Source organism: Primulina tabacum, chromosome 7, assembly GCF_025594145.1.
Source record: "Primulina tabacum isolate GXHZ01 chromosome 7, ASM2559414v2, whole genome shotgun sequence".
NCBI lineage: Eukaryota > Viridiplantae > Streptophyta > Magnoliopsida > Lamiales > Gesneriaceae > Primulina > Primulina tabacum.
Window position 1 is genome coordinate 19,434,133 of NC_134556.1, and position 18,214 is coordinate 19,452,346.

Consider the following 18,214-nt stretch of genomic DNA (forward strand, 5'->3'; position numbering starts at 1 on the left):
TCGCTGGATTCAAGACTTGACAGCAACTCCACCATAGTTGCAAGTTGAGTCTCGAAATTTCTGGTTTTATTGTTCAAGGAGGTTCGAATCTTGGTTGGCTTTTGGACCTGTAACCATGGTTAGGACCTTATCTTAGCATGTCTAGGACGTGACCAAGATGGCCTTTCAAGGCTTGGTTCATGGTCCCATCGATTTTAAAACAAAACAAACACATGTCCCTCGGTTTCATTTTTTGATTTTTTTTGTGAGTGAGTTTCAGCTCTTGAGGTTTTGGGATGGATCTTGGTTGGCTTTTAGCCCTTAACCTTGGTTCATACAACACTTCATCATGTTTAGATCGAGCCATGGTCGATCACATGACCACTGGAACGACACATGACAGCAAGCGATCCAAACAATCGCATGGTACATAATTTTTCTTTGTGTTCTCGGTTTGAGCTTTGTGTTGTCCTAGGTGTTTGGGTGGATTGTGGTTGGCCTAGTGCCCTTAGCCACGGTTCAAGCCACTCCTTAGGATGTTGGTAAGAGACTTTGGTCGGTGGTTCAAGCCCCAATGGCCATTGGTTTCACAAACCACGCAAGGAAGCGTAGCTGCTGCCACCGTGCTTTGGATAGCAACTTTGCCTTCGGTTCAGAGGTCTTGTTTGAGTTCTTGGTGGGCTTTTAGCCTATGGCCTTAGACTGGACAGTACCTCAATGAGTGAGAAAGGTCATGTTTTTGGCCGTTCGTGATTTGGTTAAGTTTAGAAGTCGTACGAGAATTTACGGTGCAATGTGCCAAAGTGACTCTCGAAATAGCGTTTCACGATTTTGGCCTCCATTCACTATTTTCGTGTATTACAGCCCTATGGTTATGTTTTTCAGTATTTTAGGAGTATTTTAATCATGTCTAAACGATGGTTCAATGTTGTTTCGGGTTGGTACGAAGCCATGGTTGAACACTAAGTTTTGTTGGGCGTAATTGTCTCGTTTTTAGTTCGATTATGAAGTATTGGTCAAGTTAAGTTTATTTGCATGTTCTCATGTTAGAATTAGGTCGCAGCGAGCTTGGGAACGATCCAACTCATTTGGTAACAACATGGTTATAATTATATTACGTGCATATAATATAAAAATGTTATTTTTGAGATATATGTGATATGTCTTGTGGCTACCTTACGCTTATGGGATTGCTTCACCCGGTGAGCTACGACCGGTTTACGATTATTTATGGGTACGGATATCCAGTCCAAGTGCTGTGATGATCTCTACCGCCCAGTATACTGTGGTTTAGTCTGATCAGACGTGCATGTTATGTTATGTTATGTTATGGGCCACTTGCGTAGAAACATTATCTCTACAAAAAATTACGATATGATATGCTATGACAGAGCTCTATCGAGCAAGCTTTTACGTATAATTTTCAGATACACACGTATTTATAATTACTCATGACATACATGATTTCCCCCTTACGCTTTACGATACGATATTTTTACGTTACGCGAAATTTTATGATATATTTACTTGTTATTCACGATATATGCATGCTGTGTAAAGGCCTAAAATCCTTACTTGGAAATTTGCGGAAAATTTAAAATTTTTCTTTTTAAATAATTAAAATTGCCTCCTTCATAAATGAACTTATAAATAAAGTTTGATGTTCAATGTGGCAGAGGAAGAATTAACGTTTTTGAAATAACAGTAAAAACTTTTTCCAACAATAATTAAAACGTTTGAGCCATCAATTAAAAATAAATGCTGAACTGAGGTCCTCGGGTCCTACTACTGCCGACTCGAGCCTGCTCACTGGTCCCCGCCCTCGGCCCCGGCATCATCAGAACCTACAACAATCAAGTCTAGTGAGTCTAAAGACTCAACATGCATATATCGTAAATAACGAGTAAATACTATAGTAAAATTTCATGGAATAAAAATATCGTGTCATGAGGCATATCGTAAAAGGGTCGTGTCATGATTAATTATAATACGTGCATAACTGAACTGAAAATATCATGGTAAAAATGTTTGCTCCTTGGAGCCATATACTGAAATTGCCTGTAATAATTTTCCTGTTGAGATTATGGTATACGCAAGTGGCCCCTGCACTGAAACTGATCGGTAACTGGCGACCGGATAATAAAATGCTCCCATGACCGGTAACTGGCGACAGGATAAAATAGTAAACGTCTGATCAGACTGTAGCCACCGTATACTGGGTGAAACAAACTCAACTGACCGGTAACTGACGACCGGATTTAGCAATAATCCCATGATAGTGAAATGGCCACAAGCAATATCGCATAATCTCAAAAATGAACATTTTATATATTTATGCACGTAATATAATTAAATGGCACAATTAAATATCCTGTAATAATTTACTGCTTGGATTGGATCGCTCCCAGGCTCGCTGCAACCTAAATATGTCATGAAAAATATGCAATAGATTTATGGTACCAAACTATGCAATAACATTCTAAAATGTGACAATTACGCCTACCGACTTCGTATTTAATCATGACTCCGAACCAACCCGAACCAACACTGAACCGTCATGTAGTCATGATTAAAATATGCCTAAAATGATAAAATAATGCTCCTAAAATGGTGAGGGCCGAAATCTAGGTGAATGGAGGCCAAAACAAGAAACGCTTTTTCGAGAGTCAATTTGGCACATCGCACCGTAAATTCTCGTACGACCTCAAAAATGAACCGAATTACAAACGGTCGAAAACATGACCTTCCTAACTCAATGAGGCACTGTCCAGTCCAAGGCCATAGGCTAGAAGCCGACCGAGAACTCGAACGAGCCACCGAACCGACACAGCAAGTTGCTGTCCCAAAAATACAGCAACCGGGCTTGGTTTGCTTGCGTCGTTTTGCGAGGCTAATGGCCATTGGGGCTTGAACCACCGACCAAAACATCTTACCAAGACCCCAAGGAATGATTTGAACCATGGCTAGGGGCCCTAGGCCAGCCACAATCCTCACCATTCCAGCAACCAACCGAAAAGATTCATCCGAGAGCACCTTTGCGCGCGTGAGGGGTGTTGTGCTTCGCTTGTTGTCTCGTCTAGTTCCAGTGGCCATTTGATTGGCCATAGCACAATCTAGACATCTTGGGGCATGGTGTGAACCGTGGCTAAGGGCTTTAGGCCAACCAAGATCCACACCATTCCACCATACTCGAACCAACACGTGCTGTCAAAATCAAAGAGGCCGAGAAGGGGAGGGGCTGTTCTTGCGTTTGATTTAAAAACCGTTTAACCATGGACCAAGCCACCAAAAGGGCAACTTAGTCACGTCTTAGACATGCTAGGGAAGTGATCTAATCATGGCTATAGGCCCCTAGGGCAGCCAAGATCCGATCTATTCCCTTATGACCGCAACATCAGATTTTCGAACACAAATGGACACAAATGGAGTTGCTGTCATTTTCGAATTTCCAGCAAGCATGGGGGCTGAAACAATGGACTAAAGTGATCCTAATCCATCCTAGAACATGTCTAGATGTTGCCTTGGGAGCCTGGAACCGAACCAATACCTGAAACCCAACATCAAAGAAAACCGTGAAGCTTGAAAAGAAAGGTGCCGAAATTCTGCATGTTGTTCTTTTCTGAAAATGCTGATGTATTTCGGTTTTTACATGAAAGGGGGATCGTGAAACATAAAAATATGATAGTATGACTTGATTGAAGAGTCAAGGAAGAATATATGCATGCCTGGTTTGGTTTGAAAGAAAAACGAAAAGAAGAGACGATCCAGCGCGGAGGAGGTGGAGCGCTTTGCTACTTAGCTTGATTCTGAATTTTTCTCTCTTGTTTTCCCTTAGCACCTCACGATTTTTGCCTCTAAAATGACTCTGAATTTCGAGCTTAGGGAGAGGGGAAGATGGTTAGGGGAGTGAGGGAAGTGGGTGCAAAATATAAGGGGCAACTCAAGACCAAGTCTCCCTCATTTTGAACTTTGAATTGTTGTTTGATATCAAATGAGTTGATGGATGGCTCTAGAAGGTGGGGGCCGAAATATTAAGCTTTCTAGACTAGGATAATGCTCAATAATTAATTAATTAAGGTGGACTAATCATAAAAGAAAGATTAGCATGTTAACACAAAAAAGAATGGGTCAAAAGGGTGATGAGTTGGCATGGTAATGCTTAATCTATTAAGGGGCCGAAAATACAATAAAATGAAGGGGAGAAATTGTTTAGTTACTAAATATTAATACCTTAAGAGCATTATCTATCCCTTAATTAATTTATTGAATTAATCCCTTAATTAAATAACTCAAATGAGCTTATTTTCCTACTCACCTCAAGTAATTAAATTAAATCCTCAAACTTCCTTTTTAACTTAAATGAACTTACTTGCTAGTTAAAATAAATTCCGGAAATGTTTTCTAAATCTTAAATTCTCTCTCAAAGCTCCAACTCCAGTCCGGCCTCACTGAAATAACTGAAAGAATAAAATTAAAACTACTGAAATGAAATAATTAACTTTAAAGAAAGGCACTTTAAATACTCATGCAAAAAAAATCATTTTAATTTAAATACTAGAATTATGCATGGTTTATACGTAGTCTAAGTTACGGGTTCTACAATCCTTCCTCCCTTAAAAGAAATTTCGTCCTCGAAATTAAAACTCACCGAATAACTCAGGGTAACGATCTCTTATCTCCGACTTAGACTCCCATGTAGCTTCCTCCTCTGAATGGTTGAGCCATCTGACTTTGACTCGCTTAACCAGCTTGTTCCGAAGCTTCTTCTCCTGCCTGTCTAGGATCTGCGCTGGCCTCTCCTCATAAGATAGGTTCGGAGTAAGCTGCAACGGCTCAAAGTTCAGGACATGCGAAGGGTTCGCCATGTACTTCCTCAGCATGGAGACGTGGAACACATTGTGTACTCCGGCCAAATTCGGCAGAAGAGCCACACGATAAGCTAGCGTCCCAACTCTGTCGAGGATCTCAAATGGTCCAATGAATCTCGGACTGAGCTTCCCTTTCTTGCCAAATCTCATGACACCCTTCATAGGTGCCACCTTCACAAAGACATGGTCGCCGACAGCAAACTCTAAATCTCTCCTCCGCTGATCGGCATAACTCTTCTGTCGACTCAGACCAGTCCTCATTCTATCACGGATCCGGGCTACTACATCGACAGTCTGCTGAATAATATCTGGACCCAACTCTGCTCTCTCTCCTACTTCATCCCAATGAACATGAGATCTACACTTGCGGCCATATAGTGCTTCATACGGAGCCATACCAATGGAAGACTGGAAGCTGTTGTAGGTGAACTCAACCAATGGCAAGTTCGACTCCCAACTCCCTGAGAAATCAATGACGCAAGCACGGAGAAGATCCTCTAAAATCTGAATGACTCGCTCTGACTGCCTATCTGTCTGCGGATGGAAAGCTGTGCTAAACATCAACTTCGTACCCATAGTCGAATGCAAACTCTTCCAAAATGAGGAAGTGAATCTATGATCTCTGTCAGATACGTTAGAAACTGGAATACCATGGAGTCGGACTATCTCTCGGATATACAGCTCTGCATACTGAACCATGGTGAAAGTCGTCTTAATAGGCAAGAAGTGCGCTGACTTGGTAAGACGATCTACAATCACCCAGTTAGCATTCGATCCTATGGCTGACCTCGGCAATCCGGTCACAAAGTCCATGGTAACATTCTCCCACTTCCACTCGGGAATAGGGAGAGGCTTGAGCAAACTTGCTGGTCTCTGATGCTCCGCTTTCACTAATTGGCAAGTCAGACACTCGGACACAAATCGCCTGATATCCTTCTTCATTCCTGGCCACCAATACAATAGCTGCAGATCCTTGTACATCTTCGTACTCCCTGGATGAATAGAGTACGACGACGTATGGGCTTCTGATAAGATATCTGCTCGGATAGAATCACTGCTAGGAACCCATATCCTGTCTCGGTATCTCACAATACCATCACTGACTGAATACAAGACACTGCCCTTGGCCTCATCCCTCTGCTTCCACTTTGCTAACTGCTCATCTGATGACTGACCACTGCGAATACGGTCCAGAAGAGAAGACTGAATGGTCAAGGTTGATAGACGGGGAACTCTACCTTGAGGATAAGTCTCAAGATCAAACCTATGCATCTCAATCTGAAGAGGTCTCGACACTGTCAAATGAGCCATCACTGCGACTTTTCTGCTCAATGCATCCGCAACTACATTAGCTTTACCCGGGTGGTAGCTAATGTCATAGTCATAATCCTTCACAAGCTCCAACCAATGCCTCTGACGCATGTTCAGCTCCTTCTGCGTAAAGAAATACTTGAAGCTCTTGTGGTCGGTAAAGATCTGGCACTTCTCTCCATACAGATAATGCCTCCAAATCTTCAAGGCAAAAACTACTGCGGCCAACTCTAGATCATGGGTAGGGTAGTTCTTCTCATGAGTCTTCAACTGTCTAGAAGCATAAGCTATCACCTTCCCATGCTGCATCAATACTGCGCCAAGACCGAGCTTTGAAGCATCGGTATACAGAACAAACTCACCGGACCCTGACGGCACGGCCAAAACTGGTGCTGAGATAAGAGCTTGCTTCAAAGTATCGAAGTTCTTCTGACACTCCTCGCTCCAAACAAATTTCACATTCTTCTTGGTCAGTGCTGTGAGTGGAACTGCAATCGAAGAGAATCCCTTAATGAACTTCCGATAATATCCTGCTAAGCCAAGAAAACTGCGGATCTCTGATGCATTCTGCGGCACAACCCAATCTCTGACTGCTGCAACTTTCGCTGGGTCTACCTCAATACCACTACTGGATACAATGTGGCCTAAGAACGCCACCTTCTCTAACCAGAATTCGCATTTACTGAACTTTGCGAATAATTTGTGCTTTTGCAATGTCTGCAACACTGTGGCCAGATGCCTGCTGTGATCCTCCCAATTCTTGGAGTAGACGAGAATGTCATCTATGAATACTATCACAAACTGGTCGAGGTATGGCTGAAATACGTGATTCATGAGATCCATGAAGATCGCTGGCGCATTCGTCAAACCGAACGGCATCACAAGAAACTCGTAGTGACCATAACGAGTCCTGAAAGCTGTCTTTGAAACATCAGCATCTCTCACCTTCAACTGGTGATAACCGGAACGCAGATCTATCTTAGAGAAAATCGAAGCTCCCTGCAACTGGTCAAAAAGATCCTCAATCCTCGGAAGTGGGTATTTATTCTTCACTGTAACCCTGTTCAACTCCCGATAGTCAATACAAAGTCTCATAGAGCCATCCTTCTTCTTAACAAACAAGACTGGCGCGCCCCAAGGTGAGAAACTAGGGCGAATGAACTCCTTGTCAAGAAGTTCCTGAATCTGCTTCTTAAGCTCTGCCATCTCTGTCGGTGCAAGTCGGTACGGTGCTTTTGAGATCGGAGCCGTACCTGGCATAAGCTCTATGGAAAACTCCACCTCTCTCTCAGGTGGCATACCAGAGACGTCCTCAGGAAAAATGTCTAAGAAGTCTCTAACAATCGGAACATCTGAGGCTGACTGACTGGGTGCCTCGGGGACATATACAAAGGTTGCTAGAAACGCCCGACACCCTCTATGCATGAGCTTCCTAGCCTGAACATATGGAATAATACGTGGTAGAGGAAAGTACCTGTCTGGCTCAAATAAGAACTACGTCATTCCAGGCGGTCGGACTAGAACAGATCTCCGCTGGAAGTCAATAAAAACTCTGTTCCGCAGTAGCCAATCCATCCCTAGTATAATGTCAAACTCTGGCATCGGCAGTACGATCAGATCCACATAAACAAGGTTGCCATGGAGCTCAAGATCTATGTCTCGGATCACACTGGTGGCTGCCATCTCCTCGCCAGACGACAGTACTACGGAATAGGCTATATCTAGCCCAATGGTCTTAACTTTGAGGAAATTAGCAAAGACCTCTGAAATGAATGAGTGAGTGGCCCCTGAATCTATCAAGGCCTTCGTAGCGAAACCGGATATAAAAATTCTCCCTGAAAGATCGGAACTCTAAGTTGAACCCAATAGTTACAAAGACTAAACTTATAGACAGGCAAAGGTTGAAGTTCTTCTAACTTAAATTTCCAAAATATTACAAAGTAGAGAATGCAATCCTAACGCAATTCTATGTTCAAAATATTAACCCAAAACATTAAGTTCCAAATGCAGACTCAAAGCTTAAGGTACCTGTCATCAGCATAGTATCGGGGTTCGTCTCCGTCGCATGGAGAGCAAACACTCTGCCCTGGGTAGGCAGGTTCCTTTGAGGGCACTGCAGAAATAAGTGGTCTGGACTACCACACCTATAACACTTTCCTGAGCCGTACAAACATGCTCCAAGATGGCGACGTGAACACTTAGGACAGACTGGGCGCTCAGGAGCCCTCGGGGCTGGGCGTCCCCGCTGCTGCTGCTGCTGGCCTCTGTTTCTAGGCGGCCCGTGAAAAGACCTCTTGTTCTGCTGCTGATGCTGCTGAGGAGGAGGGCGGTGCGGTACTTGGGCTGGTCGCTTTCCCAAGCGATCTCTCTCGATATCACGCTGATCCTGCTCTGCGGCTAGGGCTTTGGAGACAGCGACCTCATAAGAAGTAGGGTCAGACACCCTAACATCACGGCGCAAGATAGGCCGTAGACCTAGCAGAAAATGCATCATCTTGGCTCTAGCATCGTTTGCGATCAGGGGTACAAAATGACAACCCCTCTCGAACTTACGGATGAACTCCGTAACAGTCATATCTCCTTGCCTCAAGCTCATAAACTCAGTGGTCAACCTTGTGCGCACTTCCTCAGCAAAGTATTTGGAGTAGAACACCTCCGTGAAGCGTACCCAACTCAGCGTAGCCATGTTCAGGGCTACCGATGCTCCTTCCCACCATAAGCGGGCATCTCCTCCGAATAAGTATGTGGCACATCGGACTCTGTCCGCATCTCCAAGCTCCATGAACTCGAAGATAACCTCGAGGGACTTGATCCAGCCCTCAGCAATCATGGGGTCAGACGTCCCAGAAAACTCTTTCGGACGCATCTTCATGAATCTTTCGTAGACAGCCTCGGGCCCTGTCGGCCTGGTCGCCACAGCATTGTTCCCCGCAAACTGTGCGAAGAACTGAGTCATCCCAGCTAACATCTGGGCATTCATGTCCGGTGGAGTTGGAGGTGGTAAGTCTCTCTCCTGCCTCGGCTTCTCTCTGTCCTCTCGGCGAGGCTCCTCCCCAGTAGGGAGCTCAAGGATGCGTCTAGGGGGCATACTGTTCCATACATAACCCATACGTAACTAACATGCATAATTCCATAATTTATTTAAATTTAAATACTGAACAAATAAAATGAATCTGGACATAAAATGCTTCATGAAATCATGCCGTTAAGAAAATAATTCATGCTTTAAAGAAAATACGTAAATATAAACTTACAGACCGAAGACGTGACTTCGTGAGCTTCTCTTGGTCAGTAGTACAACCTTATACAGAACCACCGCTTTGATACCATCTGTAAAGGCCTAAAATCCTTACTTGGAAATTTGAGGAAAATTTAAAATTTTTCTTTTTAAATAATTAAAATTGCCTCCTTCATAAATGAACTTATAAATAAAGTTTGATGTTTAATGTGGCAGCGGAAGAATTAACATTTTTGAAATAACAGTAAAAAGTTTTTCCAACAATAATTAAAACGTTTGAGCCATCAATTAAAAATAAATGCTGAACTGAGGTCCTTGAGTACTACTACTGCCGACTCGAACCTGCTCACTGGTCCCCGCCCTCGGCCCCGGCATCATCAGAACCTACAACAATCAAGTCTAGTGAGTCTAAAAACTCAACATGCATATATCGTAAATAACGAGTAAATACTATAGTAAAATTTCATGGAATAAAAATGTCGTGTCATGAGGCATATCGTAAAAGGGTCGTGTCATGATTAATTATAATACGTGCATAACTGAACTGAAAATATCATGGTAAAAATGTTTGCTCCTTGGAGCCCAGTACTGAAATAGCCTGTAATAATTTTCCTGTTGAGATTATGGTATACGCAAGTGGCCCCTGCACTGAAACTGACCGGTAACTGGCGACCGGATAATAAAATGCTCCCATGACCGATAACTGGCGACCGGATAAAATAGTAAACGTCTGATCAGACTGTAGCCACAGTATACTGGGTGAAACAAACTCAACTGACCAGTAACTGGCGACCGGACCGGTAACTGGCGACCGGATTTAGAAATAATCCCATGATAGTGAAATGGCCACAAGAAATATCGCATAATCTCAAAAATGAACATTTTATATATTTATGCACGTAATATAATTAAATGACACAATTAAATATCATGTAATAATTTACTGCTTGGCTTGGATCGCTCCCAGGCTCGCTGCAACCTAAATATGTCATGAAAAATATGCAATAGATTTATGGGACCAAACTATGCAATAACATTCTAAAATGTGACAATTACGCCTACCGACTTCGTATTTAATCATGACTCCGAACCAACCCGAACCAACACTGAACCGTCATGTAGTCATGATTAAAATACGCCTAAAATGATAAATTAATGCTCCTAAAATGGTGAGGGCCGAAATCTAGGTGAATGGAGGCCAAAACAAGAAACGCTTTTTCGAGAGTCAATTTGGCACATCGCACCGTAAATTCTCGTACGACCTCAAAAATGAACCGAATTACAAACGGTCAAAAACATGACCTTCCTAACTCAATGAGGCACTGTCCAGTCCAAGGCCATAGGCTAGAAGCCGACCGAGAACTCGAACGAGCCACCGAACCGACACAGCAAGTTGCTGTCCCAAAAATACAGCAACCGGGCTTGGTTTGCTTGCGTCGTTTTGCGAGGCTAATGGCCATTGGGGCTTGAACCACCGACCAAAACCTCTTACCAACATCCCAAGGAATGATTTGAACCATGGCTAGGGGCCCTAGGCCAGCCACAATCCTCACCATTCCAGCAACTAACCGAAAAGATTCACCAGAGAGCACCTTTGCGCGCGTGAGGGGTGTTGTGCTCCGCTTGTTGTCTCGTCTCGTTCCAGTGGCCATTTGATTGACCATGGCACGATCTAGACATCTTGGGGCATGGTGTTAACTGTGGCTAAGGGCTTTAGGCGGACCAAGATCCACACCATTCCACCATACTCGAACCAACACATGCTGTCAAAATCAAAGGGGCCGAGAAGGGGAGGGGCTGTTCTTGCGTTTGATTTAAAAACCGATTAACCATGGACCAAGCCACCAAAAGGGCGACTTAGTCACGTCTTAGACATGCTAGGGAAGTGATCTAATCATGGCTATAGGCCCCTAGGGCAGCCAAGATCCGATCTATTCCCTTCTGACCGCAACATCAGATTTTCGAACACAAATGGACACAAATGGAGTTGCTGTCATTTTCGAATTTCCAGCAAGCATGGGGGCTGAAACAATGGACTAAAGTGATCCTAATCCATCCTAGAACATGTCTAGATATTGCCTTGGGAGCCTGGAACCGAACCAATACCTGAAACCACAACATCAAAGAAAACCGTGAAGCTTGAAAAGAAAGGGGCCGAAATTCTGCATGTTGTTCTTTTCTGAAAATGCTGATGTATTTCGGTTTTTACATGAAAGAGGGATCATGAAACATAAAAATATGATAGTATGACTTGATTGAAGAGTCAAGGAAGAATATATGCATGCCTGGTTTCGTTTGAAAGAAAAACGAAAAGAAGAGACGATCCGGCGCGGAGGAGGTGGAGCGCTTTGCTACTTAGCTTGATTCTGAATTTTTCTCTCTTGTTTTCCCTTAGCACCTCACGATTTTTGCCTCTAAAATGACTCTGAATTTCGAGCTTAGGGAGAGGGGAAGATGGTTAGGGGAGTGAGGGAAGTGGGTGCAAAATATGAGGGGCAACTCAAGACCAAGTCTCCCTCATTTTGAATTTTGAATTGTTGTTTGATATCAAATGAGTTGATGGATGGCTCTAGAAGGTGGGGGCCGAAATCTTAAGCTATCTAGACTAGGATAATGCTCAATAATTAATTAATTAAGGTGGTCTAATCATAAAAGAAAGATTAGCATGTTAACACCAAAAAGAATGGGTCAAAAGGGTGATGAGTTGGCATGGTAATGCTTAATCTATTAAGGGGCCGAAAATACAATAAAATGAAGGGCAGAAATTGTTTAGTTACTAAATATTAATACCTTAATAGCCTTATCTATCCCTTAATTAATTTATTGAATTAATCCCTTAATTAAGTAACTCAAATGAGCTTATTTTCCTACTCACCTCAAGTAATTAAATTAAATCCTCAAACTTCCTTTTTAACTTAAATGAACTTACTTGCTAGCTACAATAAATTCCGGAAATGTTTTCTAAATCTTAAGTTCTATCTCAAAGCTCCAACTCCAGTCCGGCCTGTAGAACCCGTAAATCAGTAGACGTATAAGCCATGCATAATTCTAGATTTTTTTAAAATTTAATTGACTTCATTGCATGATTATTTTTAATGCATTTATTTGAAGTTAATTATTTTATTATTTCAGTTCAGTAGTTTGATTTTTAGCATTTCAGTTATTTCAGTGAGGCCGTACCGGAGTTGGAGTTTTGAGATAGAATTTAAGATTCGAGAAATATTTCCAGAAGTTAATTTAGCTAGCAACCAAGTTCATTTAAGTTAGTAAGAGAGGTTTGAGGATTTAATTTAATTATTTGAGGTGATTAAGAAATGAACTCATTTAAGTTATTTAATTAAGGGGTTAGCTCACTAAATTAATTAAAGGATTAGTAAGGCTTCTAAGGATTATTAGTTGACTAGATAATCAACATCTCCCCTTCTTTTTTTTAGCAAATTTCGGCCACCCCATTAGTGTGTCAACTATGTTATGCCAACTCACTTTTGACCCTTTCCTTGCCATCTATTAGCATGTTAATCTTTCCATTTAATGACCACCCTTAATTAATTAATTAGTGGACATATCCTAGTCTAGAATCAAGAGAGAATTCGGCCACTACCTCCTAGAAGCATCCACCAACTCATTTGATATCAAACCATAATTCAAAATTCAAATTTGGGAAGACTTGGTCTTGATATGATCCTATTATTGTGCACCCTTCTCCTCACCTTCATAACCATCACTCCCCCTCCACCTCCACCGAAAATAAGACCCCTTTTCAGAGGTAAAAGTCGTGAGCCATAGCTAGGGAGTAAGGCAAGAAATCGAGAGCCAAGAAAGGTAGAGAAGCAAGCCACTCCGTCTCCTCCGCGCCGTCACGTCTCTTATTTTCGTTTTCATTTCAAACGACAACCAGGCATGTCTAGATTCTTTCTAAACCTCAATCAAGTCATATTATCATTTATTTTTCAGTACATGATCATGTTTATTCAAGCAAAAATCGAGATCCATGTCCAAACATTTTGAAACAACACATGCAGAATTTCGGCTCTTCATGGCAGCTTCACGTTTTCTTTTAGTTTTGATGGTTTCAGGTTGTGGTTCGACCCCAAGCTCCCAAGGCGGCTTATATACATGTAGTAGGATGCATTAGGACCATGTTGGTCCATTCCAACCAGCCCCATGCTTGCTGGAAATTCAGAATGACAGCAAGTTCCCATAGGCGCAGATTTGTGTTTCGAAATTTCAGTTTTGTGTCAAGGGGTGTGGATCTGATCTTGGCTGCCCCAAGGACCTATAGCCATGGTTAGATCACTTCCCTAGCAAGTCTAAGACGTGACTAAGTCACCCTTTTGGTGGCTTGGTCCATGGCCCCTCGGTTTTTAATCAAAACATCAAAACAGCCCCTTTCCCCATTCGGCTTCTTCATTTGTTCAGCATATGGTTTCGGTTTGTGGTTGCTTGGTGTGGATCTTGGTTGGCCTATGGCCCTTAGCCACGGTTCATATCATGCTCCTAGATGTCTAGATCGTGCCATGGTCAATCAAATGGCCATTGGAACGACACGAGACATCGATCATAGCATAAACACTACACACGCATGCACGTTGCTCTCGGTTGGACCCTTCGGTTGAGTTTTGGTGTGATGCGGATTGTGGCTGGCCTAGGGCCCTTAGCCATGGTTCAAATCATTCCTTGGGATGTTGGTAAGAGTCTCTGGTTGGTGGTTCACGCCCCAATGGCCGATAGACTCGAAACCAACACAAGACGCACGGGTGCGCAGCTGCTGGAAATTTACAGCAAGTTGCTGTGTCGTTTAGAAGGCTCGTTTGAGTTCTTGGTTGGCTTTTAGCACATGGCCTTAGACTGGACAGTGCCTCATTGAGTTGGGAAGGTCATGTTTTTGACCGTTCATCATTCGGATCATTTTCGAGGTCGTACGAGAATTTACGGTGCGATGTGCCAAATTGACTCTCGAAAGAGCGTTTCGTGTTTTGGCCTCCATTCCACCTAGATTTCGACCCTATCATTATAGGAGCATTATTTTATGATTTTTCAGTGTATTTTAATCATGACTATACGTCGGTTCGGTGTCGGTTCAGGTTGGCTCGGAGTAATGATTAAATGCGAAGTCATTAGGCGTCATAGTCGCATCTTTTGAACGTAAATTGCATAGTTGGTCAAGTTTAAGCTATTGCATATTTTTCATGGCACAGTTAGGTTGCAGCGAGCCTGGGGACGATCCAATCCAATCCAGTTGGTAAAATTTCGGGACATTTTCATTAGGCTAGTTAATTATTTTACGTGCATGAAAACAGAAAATACTTATTTTTGAGATTTATGCGATATGGCTTGTGGTTCATTCACTATGTGGGAGTGTTATATTTATACGGTCGCCAGTGACCGCTCAGTTCAGTTTGGTACCACCCGGTCGCCAGTGACCGGCCAGCTCTGTTCAGTTTCAGCCTCCCCGGTAGTCAGTTATCGATCAGTTCAGCTTAGTGCAGTGGCCACAGGCGTAAAACATAATCTCGACAGAAAATTTTATCAGTTATTTCAGTACAGGCTCCAAGGAGCAAACATTTTTTTTGTGATTATCAGTTCAGTTTTATCCCATGCATATTTTACTTCAGATTTTACTCGTTACCTACGATATATGCATGCTGAGTCTTTAGGCTCACTAGACTTGATTGTTGTAGGTACTGTTGAGGCCAGGGCCGAGGGCGGGGACCAGTGAGCTAGCTTGGGTCGGCAGTAGTGGCACCCGAGGACCTCAGAGCAGCAGTCGTTATTTTATTCCGCAAACATTTTATCAGTCGTTGGATATTTTTAAATTGTGATTTTTGGCAAACTTTATTTTCTTCCGCTGCAATATTTTGAAATATTGAACTTGATTCACCAGTGATTTTATGAATGAGGCCACTTAAGTTCTTTTAAAAAGAAAATTTTTAATTTTCCGCAAATTTTCAAGCAAGGAGTTTTAGGGCCTTCTGCACGACCTCACTGAAATAATTGAAAGAACAAAATTAAAACTACTGAAATGAAATAATTAACTTTAAAGAAAGGCACTTTAAATACTCATGCAACAAAAATCATTTTAATTTAAATACTAGAATTATGCATGGTTTATACGTAGTCTAAGTTACGGGTTCTACATGCTGAGTCTCTAGACTCACTAGACTTGATTGTCGAGGTACTGATGAGGTCGAGACCGAGGGCGGGGACTAGTGAGCTAGCTTGGGTCGGCAGTAATAGGAACCCGAGGACCTCATTTTTATCATTTACTATTTATGCTCAAACTCAGTTTTTACTTTGACGAATTATTTTTAAGTTGTGGTTTGAAAACAATATTTGATTCCGCTGTTACATTAAACATTAAATCTTTTATCAGTTTATTTTATGAAGGAGGCATGTTATTTATTTAAAGAGAAAAATTTTAAATAATTCCGCAAATTCGCAAATACGAATTACGGGCCTTTACAGTTGGTATCAGAGCCTATGTTCTTGTAAAGGGTTGTACTACTACTGATCTCGAGAAGCTCACGAAGTCACGTCTTCGGTCTGTAAGTTTTATGTTTACGCATTTCGTTTAAAGCATGAAATATTTTTACAGCATGTTTTAATGAAATGTTTTATGTCAAGATTATGATTATGCAGTATTTATTTAAATTTAAAGAAATAATGGAATTATGCATGTTGGTTACGTATGAGTTATATGTATGGAACAGTATGCCTCCTAGTCGCATTCCTGAGCGCATGAGAGATGATGAGCATCGTCATGAGGATGGTGAGGATCATAGGCAGGAGAGAGATATACCTCCACCCCCTCCACCGGACATGAACGCCCAGATGCTAGCCGGAATGATGCAGTTCTTCGCGCAGTTTGCGGGGAACAATGCTGAGGTAGCCAGGCAGACGGGCCTGAGGCTACCTACGAGCGGTTCATGAAGATGAGACCGAAGGAGTTCACAGGGACGACCAATCCTATGATTGCCGAGGGCTAGATTAAGTCCCTCGAGGTTATTTTCGAGTTCAGGGAGCTTGGAGACAAGGATAGGGTCCGTTGTGCGACCTATCTGTTTGGAGGAAACGCCCGCTTGTGGTGGGAAGGAGCATCCGTAGCCTTGAATTTGGCTACTCTGAGCTGGACGCGCTTTAAAAAGGTATTCTACTCTATATATTTTACTGACGAGGTGCGTTCCAGGTTGACCAGGGAGTTTATGACCCTGAGGCAGGGAGACATGACTGTTACGGAGTTTATCCGTAAGTTTGAGAGGGGTTGCCATTTTGTGCCCTTGATTGCAAATGATGCTGGAGCCAAGTTGAGGCAGTTTATGGATGGTCTGCGGCCGATCTTGCGCAGTGATGTGAGGGTGGCTGGCCCTACTACTTATGATGTCGCTGTCTCCAGAGCCCTAGCTGCAGAGCAGGATCTGAATGATATTGAGAGAGATCGCCAGGGCAAGCAACCAGTCCAAGCGCTGGACCGCCCTCCCCATCAGCAGCATCAGAGTAAGAGGCCTTTCCACGGCCCATCCAGGAACAGAGGGCAGCAGCAGTAGGGACGTGTAGTCTCGAGGGCTACGGAGTATCCAGTCTGTGCTAAGTGCACACGCCGTCATGCTGGAGCCTGTGTGTATGGCTTAGGGAAGTGCTACAAGTATGGTAGTCCTGACCACCTACTGAAGAATTGCCCTCAGGGGAGTCTGCCTACCCAAGGCAGAGTTTTTGCCCTTCATGCAGCGGAGACGAACGCGGAGACTATACTCTTGACAGGTATCTTAAAGCTTTAAGTTTATATTTGAAAGTTATTGTTTTGAGGGTTTGGGTTAAGATTTTGAACATAGAATTGATGATAGGATTGCATGTTCTAATCAGTGTTACTTTCGTGAATTTAGGTTAGAAGAACTTTGACTTTCGCATGTCTATAAGTTAGTTCTCGTAACTATTGGGTTCAGCTTGATGTTCCACCAACCTTTCAGGGAGAATTTTTATAGCTGGTTCAGCTACGAATGCCTTGATAGATTCAGGGGCTACACATTCATTCATTTCGGAGATGTAATGCCCGAGATATTGATTCTGTTAATATGAGATTATTGATTATGAATTGATATAATTATAGACGGGCTATTACGAGACCAGATTGGCCAAAGCATATGAAGGGTACAATTTTTAGACAGAACTATTGGCGACCGAGCGGTAGAAAATAACCGTCGGAGCGCCAATGTTCAATAGGAGTATGTTTTGGGCAGAGGATGCGGCGCCCGAGCGGTATTTTGTGACCGCCCGAGCGCCAGTGCATAATAAACAAGCGCATGGACAGAGAATGCCGTGCCCGAGCGGTAGTTTAGCACCGCCCGAGCGCCAACCGAGATTCAAGAAAAAATGACACGTTGCTGAAACATGCAACTTAGGATATATATACATATATACGTTTGTTTCCTTCAGTAGAAAGAAAGAAAGAAGCTTGAGAAAGTTCACAGAAAATCCTTACGCCTTTATATTTCGATTCGTCCGTCCGATTGTGAATCCGACTTCGGTACTGTGTTTCTATCAACGCAGGCTTCAACAGGACGTAAGTTTTACTACGTTTTGACATGTCTTGAAATTATGATATTGTCAGAATTGAATGGAATTCATATATGATGTTCTTGACATGTTAGACATCATAAAATCGAAGTCAGATTAAGAAACGGACTGATTATGGAATTGTTGTGATTTTCTGAAGTTAATGGACTGAGATATGATATCAAATTGTCGTGGTATTGATTATGAATTGAGGGAATTATTATCTGGTGATGTTGTATTAACCGGGATATCGGGATTGTACTGTTAT